The sequence below is a fragment of the Neomonachus schauinslandi genome, chromosome 8 (assembly GCF_002201575.2).
Source record: "Neomonachus schauinslandi chromosome 8, ASM220157v2, whole genome shotgun sequence".
NCBI lineage: Eukaryota > Metazoa > Chordata > Mammalia > Carnivora > Phocidae > Neomonachus > Neomonachus schauinslandi.
Genome location: NC_058410.1, coordinates 135,354,315 through 135,361,349, shown reverse-complemented (window position 1 = coordinate 135,361,349; position 7,035 = coordinate 135,354,315). Strand labels below are relative to the sequence as shown.

Sequence of the window (7,035 nt, the reverse complement as noted above, 5' to 3'; positions counted from 1 at the left end):
CTCACTGATATGAGGAATTCTTAATTGCAGGAAACAAACTGAGGGTTGCTGGAGTGGGGGGTGGGGTGGGAGGGATGGGGTGACTGGGTGATAGACACTGGCGAGGGTATGTGCTCTGGTAAGCGCTGTGAATTGTGCAAGACTGTTGAATCTCAGATCTGTACCTCTGAAACAAATAATGCAATATATGTTAAGAAAAAAAAAAGAAGAAGATAGCAGGAGGGGAAGAATGAAGGGGGGAACCAGAGGGGGGGATGAACCATGAGAGACGATGGACTCTGAGAAACAAACTGAGGGTTCTAGAGGGGAGGGGGGTGGGGGGATGGGTTAGCCCGGTGATGGGTATTAAAGAGGGCACGTTCTGCATGGAGCACTGGGTGTTATGCACAAACAATGAATCATGGAACACTTCATCTAAAACTGATGATGTAATGTATGGGGATTAACATAAGAATAAAAAGAAAAAGAAATAGATTCATGCAGGAATATGACAAAGGAGGCATACAAACAGCTTAATAAGCATGGGTATGTATCGTGTGGGAGAATCGACGCAAGCTAATAATAGCTACCCTTGACATGAGCGAGCGGATGCTTTTTCCACAGCTGAATTGTGAGCAGGAGGATGTAGTATTTGTTGATTTTGCCATGTGACTTGTGAAAACAAAAGAGGTACAAAGAAGACAAATGACATTGTAATTCTGAGTGGTTTGACTATAACTACACATACTAAAGTCATCATAACACTAGTCGTAATGTGTTGTTCTATATAATCATCCATTTTTAAGCCTCTGCAACATTTTAGAAATTTTTCCTGGGCGTATTCTTCCCCTGTAACTGGATTTTCCTTTCTCCAAAAGTTGAAGCTGTTGCTTGGAACCTTGCTCAAATAACGACATTACAGCAGGCATGCCCCTGAAAGCAACTTCATGAGATCTATTAAAACTGGGTTGTTGTTGTTGTTGTTGTTGTTGTTGTTGTTGTTTTAACACAAACTTCAAATACAGTTTCTTCATGATTTATCAACTAAAATCTATCCCGATAAAGTGTGGCCCTTTAGCAAGGTGCAATGACTAGTGAATGCTTATATATATTCCATTTACTATCCATTTATTTTTTTCTAGTCTTGAGTAACTTCTTCCTCGGACCTCTGATTTTGCTTGGCCAAGAGTGCCTTCTGGAAATTCACATATTTACCCATCCTGGCTAAGTTCACAACCTTGTGATGCAACTTTAGAGACTTCGAGTGACTTTATTCAACAGCAGGTATTTCTTACTCAGAATGGTTTTAGACATTTTTTATGACTAGTTTTACCACTATTTTATGTGTAACTTCTTTTCCGAACATGGCAAACGCCACCAGGTACCTGCCTACCTTTGCAGGTGCAAATGGGATGGGGTCAGTGGACACTCATCCATTCCTTCTGGGCAAACAATTTATGCCAAATTTAAACCTTCCTTTGGATAATTGTTTTCCTTATGCCTTACTGTGTTACTGCATCTTTATTGCAATTTGTATTGTATTTTCTTTGTAAGACATTTGGAGTCTTGTGAAAGTGTTGTGTATGTAAATAATGGAAACAACACCCACAACATTTCTTAGCTCCTGTGGGTGCTGCCACACTTCTTCCTGTTTTCTTTCTTTGCCTTCTTCTTCTTTTTTAAATCACCATAAGAATAGTTCTTTGGAATTGAGATGATGCAACAGTCTTAAAGACACAGCCCGTGCTCTATTACTAATTAATGGAGAGTACTGTTTTTTGAAAAAAAAATTTTTTTTTGAAGATTTTATTTATTTATTTGATACAGAGAGAGACACAGCGAGAGAGGGAACACGAGCAGGGGGAGTGGGAGAGGGAGAAGCAGGCTTCCCGCCAAGCAGGGAGCCCGATGCAGGGTCTGCCTTCCGCTCTGGGCTCATGGGCAGACGCTTAACGACTGAGCCACCCAGGAGCTCTGTAACTGACAGCCAACAGGATTGTTTTGAACTTCATGACGTTTTGTGCTGGTTTAAAACACGGTAGCAGGTGTGATACGCATTGTATAATGTTCCACCATAAACTGAGCATGGCAGGAGGTATAATACCCTCAAAGTAAAATGGTGATATGGGGGTGCCTGGGTGGCTCAGTTGGTAAAGCGACTGCCTTCGGCTCAGGTCATGATCCTGGTGTCCCTGGATCGAATCCCGCATAGGGCTCCCTGCTCGGCAGGGAGTCTGCTTCTCCCTCTGCCCCTCCCCCCTCTCATGTGCTCTCTCTCATTCTCTCTCTGTCAAATAATAAATAAAATCTTTATTAAAAAAATAATAAAAAAATAAAGTTTCATTGGGCGCCTGGGTGGCTCAGTCGGTTGAGCGACTGCCTTCGGCTCGGGTCATGATCCCGGAGTCCCGGAATCGAGTCCCGCATGGGGCTCCCTGCTTGGCGGGGAGTCTGCTTCTCCCTCTGACCCTCCCCCCTCTCATGTGCTCTCTCTCATTCTCTCTCTCTCAAATAAATAAATAAAATCTTTTAAAAAAAAATGGTGATATGGTAACCAGAGACATTATTGAGCTTCTCTATGGCTTGGCCTCTTTTTATAAAGTGAGTCAGGCAGCAAAGGAGATTTTTTCTCCACTTGGGAGAAAGGGCCAGAAGTGCAAGGGATACAAAACCACTGAGCCTGTTTGTACTCAGTAGTCTTCTAGGACTTTTAGAATACCTGTTACCTAACAGGCTCCAAGGGCACTGTTGGGAATTTCAAGGTCCATTCGGAAGCAGGCCCATGGAGCCCTAGAGTCAGAAATGCTAAGAGGGAGAGAAGGAACTGAAGCTTCCCTCGGTCTCTGCTGGCTGCCTCCTCTTTGTGACAGGCTGTGAGCACGTCACTACAGGCCATGGGAAGGGAGACGTAGCCACAATCCGATGGGGCACAGGGGCCAGAGCCTGTCTTCAGAAGCTGGCCCATCCCCGGGGGCAACCAGGCAGGCCAGTGAGCGTCAGTCAAAGGGCATGACTAGCTCCGATTGGGCCAGGCTGTTTGGATATCGCAGTGAGTGCTCCCTGCCAGCAGAACACAGTTCTGGAAGAAGGCCAGGGGACAATACTCAAAATCAGGCACCGTTCCAGGTGATTGGTCCAGTCACAGCAGGCCCCCCCCCTCGCCCCCCCGCCAGAAACAGAGGAAAGAGTAGGAACTCACAGCCTGCTTCTGAAGGGAAGGGGGAGCGCAAGGGTTTGGCCGAGCATTAGGACCTGAGCAGAGGAAGCAGGGGTCCAGGGCAAGGATCCAGCCGCTGCAGAGAACTAACATGCTTAGCAGAGAAACTGAGGCCGACTGAGGTCACAAGGCTTTGGCCACAGTGATAAAAGAACTTGGAGACTCCGAGTCTACACCAGGAACCAGATTTCCAGGTCTCTAGGCAACCAAACCCGTTCCGTCTATTAATAGGTCTCAGGCTGATGACACTGATCAAGACTGGCTCCGACTGGTTGGGGGCAACTTGGAGCTCCTGGAACTTTCACGTGCATAAGAAGTACCTGGGATCTTGTTAAAATGCAGATTCTGATTGGATAGGTATGATTGGGGCCCCTAGTCTGAGCTTCTGACAAGATCCCAAGGGATGCTGCTGGTTTGCTGGAGTAGCAAAACTCAGAGAGTCCAAACTTGCTGTTAATCCCTTCCCTACCCGCCACTGCTCAACACCTGCCTCACCTGCCCCAGCCACATGTCCCTCCTCGCCAGCCCTCCTCATCCTCAAGGCTGACCATCTTCTTTTCCTTCTCTTTTCTTCCCCCCTCCCCATCCCCATAAACCGTTTGTCCTACTGCATTTCCTCTGTCAAGACCACCCACAGGACAAGAGCTTCGGTTTGGATAATGGAAGGGCCAAGACAAGAAAAGCCAAAAACATTGTTCCCATTGTCAGCACACAGCTAAATACTTTTATGTTTGATAGACACAATTAATCCAGATTAATGTCTTTCTCAGTTACTGTTTTCTGTAGATTGTAAAGAACATGTGACCTCTTCTCTTTCCCCCTGATATCCTCCAACAGTGAAGAACTACCTTCTGAGGGCTCACTTCCACAGCGCACACACGAAAATTAGAACAATACAGAGAAGATTATCACGGCCCCCGCGCAGAGTTGACACACAAACTCTTGAAGCATGCCATATTTTTCTTTTTTTTTTATTTCTTTTTTCTTTTTTTTTATTCTTATGTTAATCCCCTACATTACATCATTAGTTTTAGATGAAGTGTTCCATGATTCATTGTTTGTGCATAACACCCAGTGCTCCATGCAGAATGTGCCCTCCTCAATACCCACCACCAGGCTAACCCATCCTCCCACCCCCCTCCCCTCTAGAACCCTGTTTGTTTTTCAGAGTCCATCGTCTCTCATGGTTCGTCTACCCCTCCGATTTCCCCCGCTTCATTCTTCCCCTCCCGCTACCTTCTTCTTCTTCTTCTTTTTTTTTTTTCTTAACATATATTGCATTATTTGTTTCAGAGGTACAGATCTGAGATTCAACAGTCTTGCACAATTCACAGCGCTTACCAGAGCACATACCCTCGCCAGTGTCTATCACCCAGTCACCCCATCCTTCCCACCCCACCCCCCACTCCAGCAACCCTCAGTTTGTTTCCTGCGATTAAGAATTCCTCATATCAGTGAGATCATATGATACATGTCTTTCTCTGTTTGACTTATTTCGCTCAACATAATACCCTCCAGTTCCATCCACGTCGTTGCAAATGGCAAGATCTCATTCCTTTTGATGGCTGCGTAATATTCCATTGTATGTATATATATATATATATATATATATATATATATATATACCACATCTTCTTTATCCATTCATCTGTCGATGGACATCTTGGCTCTTTCCACAGTTTGGCTATTGTGGACATTGCTGCTATAAACATCGGGGTGAAGCATGCCATATTTTTCAAAAGTCGTAGAAATGGGCACAAATTAAGGAGAACTATACGGTGCTTATGAAAGAAAGGAAGCAATGCAGTAAAAATTTTAACTCTACTCAAATTCGTCCATAAAAATAATGCACATCCAGTAGAAACCGCAATAGAGTTTTAGTAAAACCCAATTCTAAAATTTAAATAAGAAAGCAAATGGCCAAGAATAGCTCAGAAAATTTTGCAGATAAAGAATATAGTGTGGGGGGGGGGGGGAAAGAACTGGTGTGGGAGGGGAGTTTTCACTCTACAAGAGCGCAAGACTTAATCCGTTCAGTTATTAAGATGGTGAGTAGCTAGCTCTATTTAACGTGATCCTAAGTGATTTCGATTTTATTTGTGCTCTTTTGATTTTTACACCTAGTATGTACTTATTTTGTGATGAAAAATAAGCCAAAAAAACCCAAGTGCTTTGAAAAAAGAAATATCCACTAAAAGATTTTTTATTTATTTTTTAAAGATTTTATTTATCAGAGGGAGAGGGAGAGAGAGGGAAAGCACAAGCAGGGAGAGCAGCAGGGGGAGGTAGAAGAAGGCTCCCCGCTGAGCAGGGAACCTGATGCAGGACTCGATCCCAGGACCCTGGGATCATGACCCGAACCGAAGGCAGACATTTAACCGACTGAGCCACTCAGGCGTCCCTAAAATATTTCTAAAAAAATCAGAATGCTCTCACACATTTATTTGATATTCCTATTCTCTGACCATATATCTGTATGTAGTATACACTGTATGTGTTTCCACTTACAGCAGTAAGGGGTCACTATTCCTGGCTTACGCTGAAAACTAATCCTATAATGTGGGGCTGGTTATTCAAGCTCTCGCAGAGTGTTTCCACCTGCGAAATGGTGGTATTATTAGCTTCCCAGCTCACCTTGGAGGATTGGCTATTGCAATTGTACAAGATCATATGCGAAAGTGCTTAACGGAATGGCGAACACTAAACAAATGCAAATTGCCATTACTGGTAAGTATTCGAAACTGAGCAGTTACAGATTTTAGAACTTTGTAGCGGCTGGTGTTAGCGTGATGGAGCTACGGAAGCCGTTTGTGCTCCACAGGGAAAGCGAGGGAGTGAGTTGGGAAAGCCTTGTTTATTTTTTTAAAGATTTTATTTATTTATTTGACAAAGAGAGAGATATCACAAGTAGGCAGATAGGCTGGCAGGCAGAGGGGAGGGAGAAGCAGACTCCCCGCTGAGCAGGGAGCCCGATGCGGGACTCGATCCTAGGACGCTGGGATCGCGACCTGAGTCCAAGGCAGACGCTTAACCGACTGAGCCACCCAGGTGCCCAGACAAAAACACCCTAGGTCATTTTGAAAATCTACTTCCTAATGTTGCCTAGGCCAGGCTCAGCAGGATGTGTTCCGTGGTTAAGTTTTAGGATGACCCCTCCTCTGCCTCAAGCCTCCTGACCACTCCCTCACTGGCCTTTCCCCCTCATTGCCTTGCCTTTCCTTTTGAAAAGATAGCACTGTGAAGAGGTGGAAAGAGGCTTTTCCCTTTTGAAGCAGCCGCATTATTAACAGAGAAGGAAAAGTCTCCCATGAGCTATAGCAAAATCCTGCAGATTGGTTTATGAATCAATGTAGCTTAGGCTAAAGCAACCTAATTTCCTGAAAGCCACTCCATGGCTTTAGGCTTCCATAGGGGCATAAAGCTTGTATGATATTTACTCTTAGTTAAAATTAAATGGAAAGCGGAAAAAAAAAAAAAAACTTGAAGAGGAATTCTTCTGGAAGGTCATATCATTAAAGAAAAAAAAAATTAAAGCCTACAAAGCAATGGGGGAAAAAACGGTATATATTGCATGAAAGAAGGCCTGGCAGTACACATATAAAGGTGTTAAATTATTAACTGTCTCTGAGTAATTGGGTTTCATGTGACTTTTATATCTTTTTTATTGTGAAATATAACACATTTGGGAAAGTGCACGATATATAAAAGTTTCATTTAATAAATTCTTGTAAAGTGAACACTCACATAACTGCTACTCAGGTTAAGAAATAGGGGCGCCTGGGTGGCTCAGTCGGTTAAGCAACTGGTCATGATCCTGGAGTCCCGGGATCGAGTCCCAC

General features: G+C 44.0%; 1 non-coding gene across 1 annotated transcript; it reads left to right on the top strand.

The window, feature by feature from the left end:
- The first annotated feature begins 4,051 nt into the window (after positions 1-4,051).
- LOC123325601 lies at positions 4,052-4,158 on the top strand. Its single transcript, XR_006540536.1, has one exon. It is a non-coding gene; the product is annotated as a U6 spliceosomal RNA (small nuclear RNA).
- Positions 4,159-7,035: the final 2,877 nt, after the last annotated feature.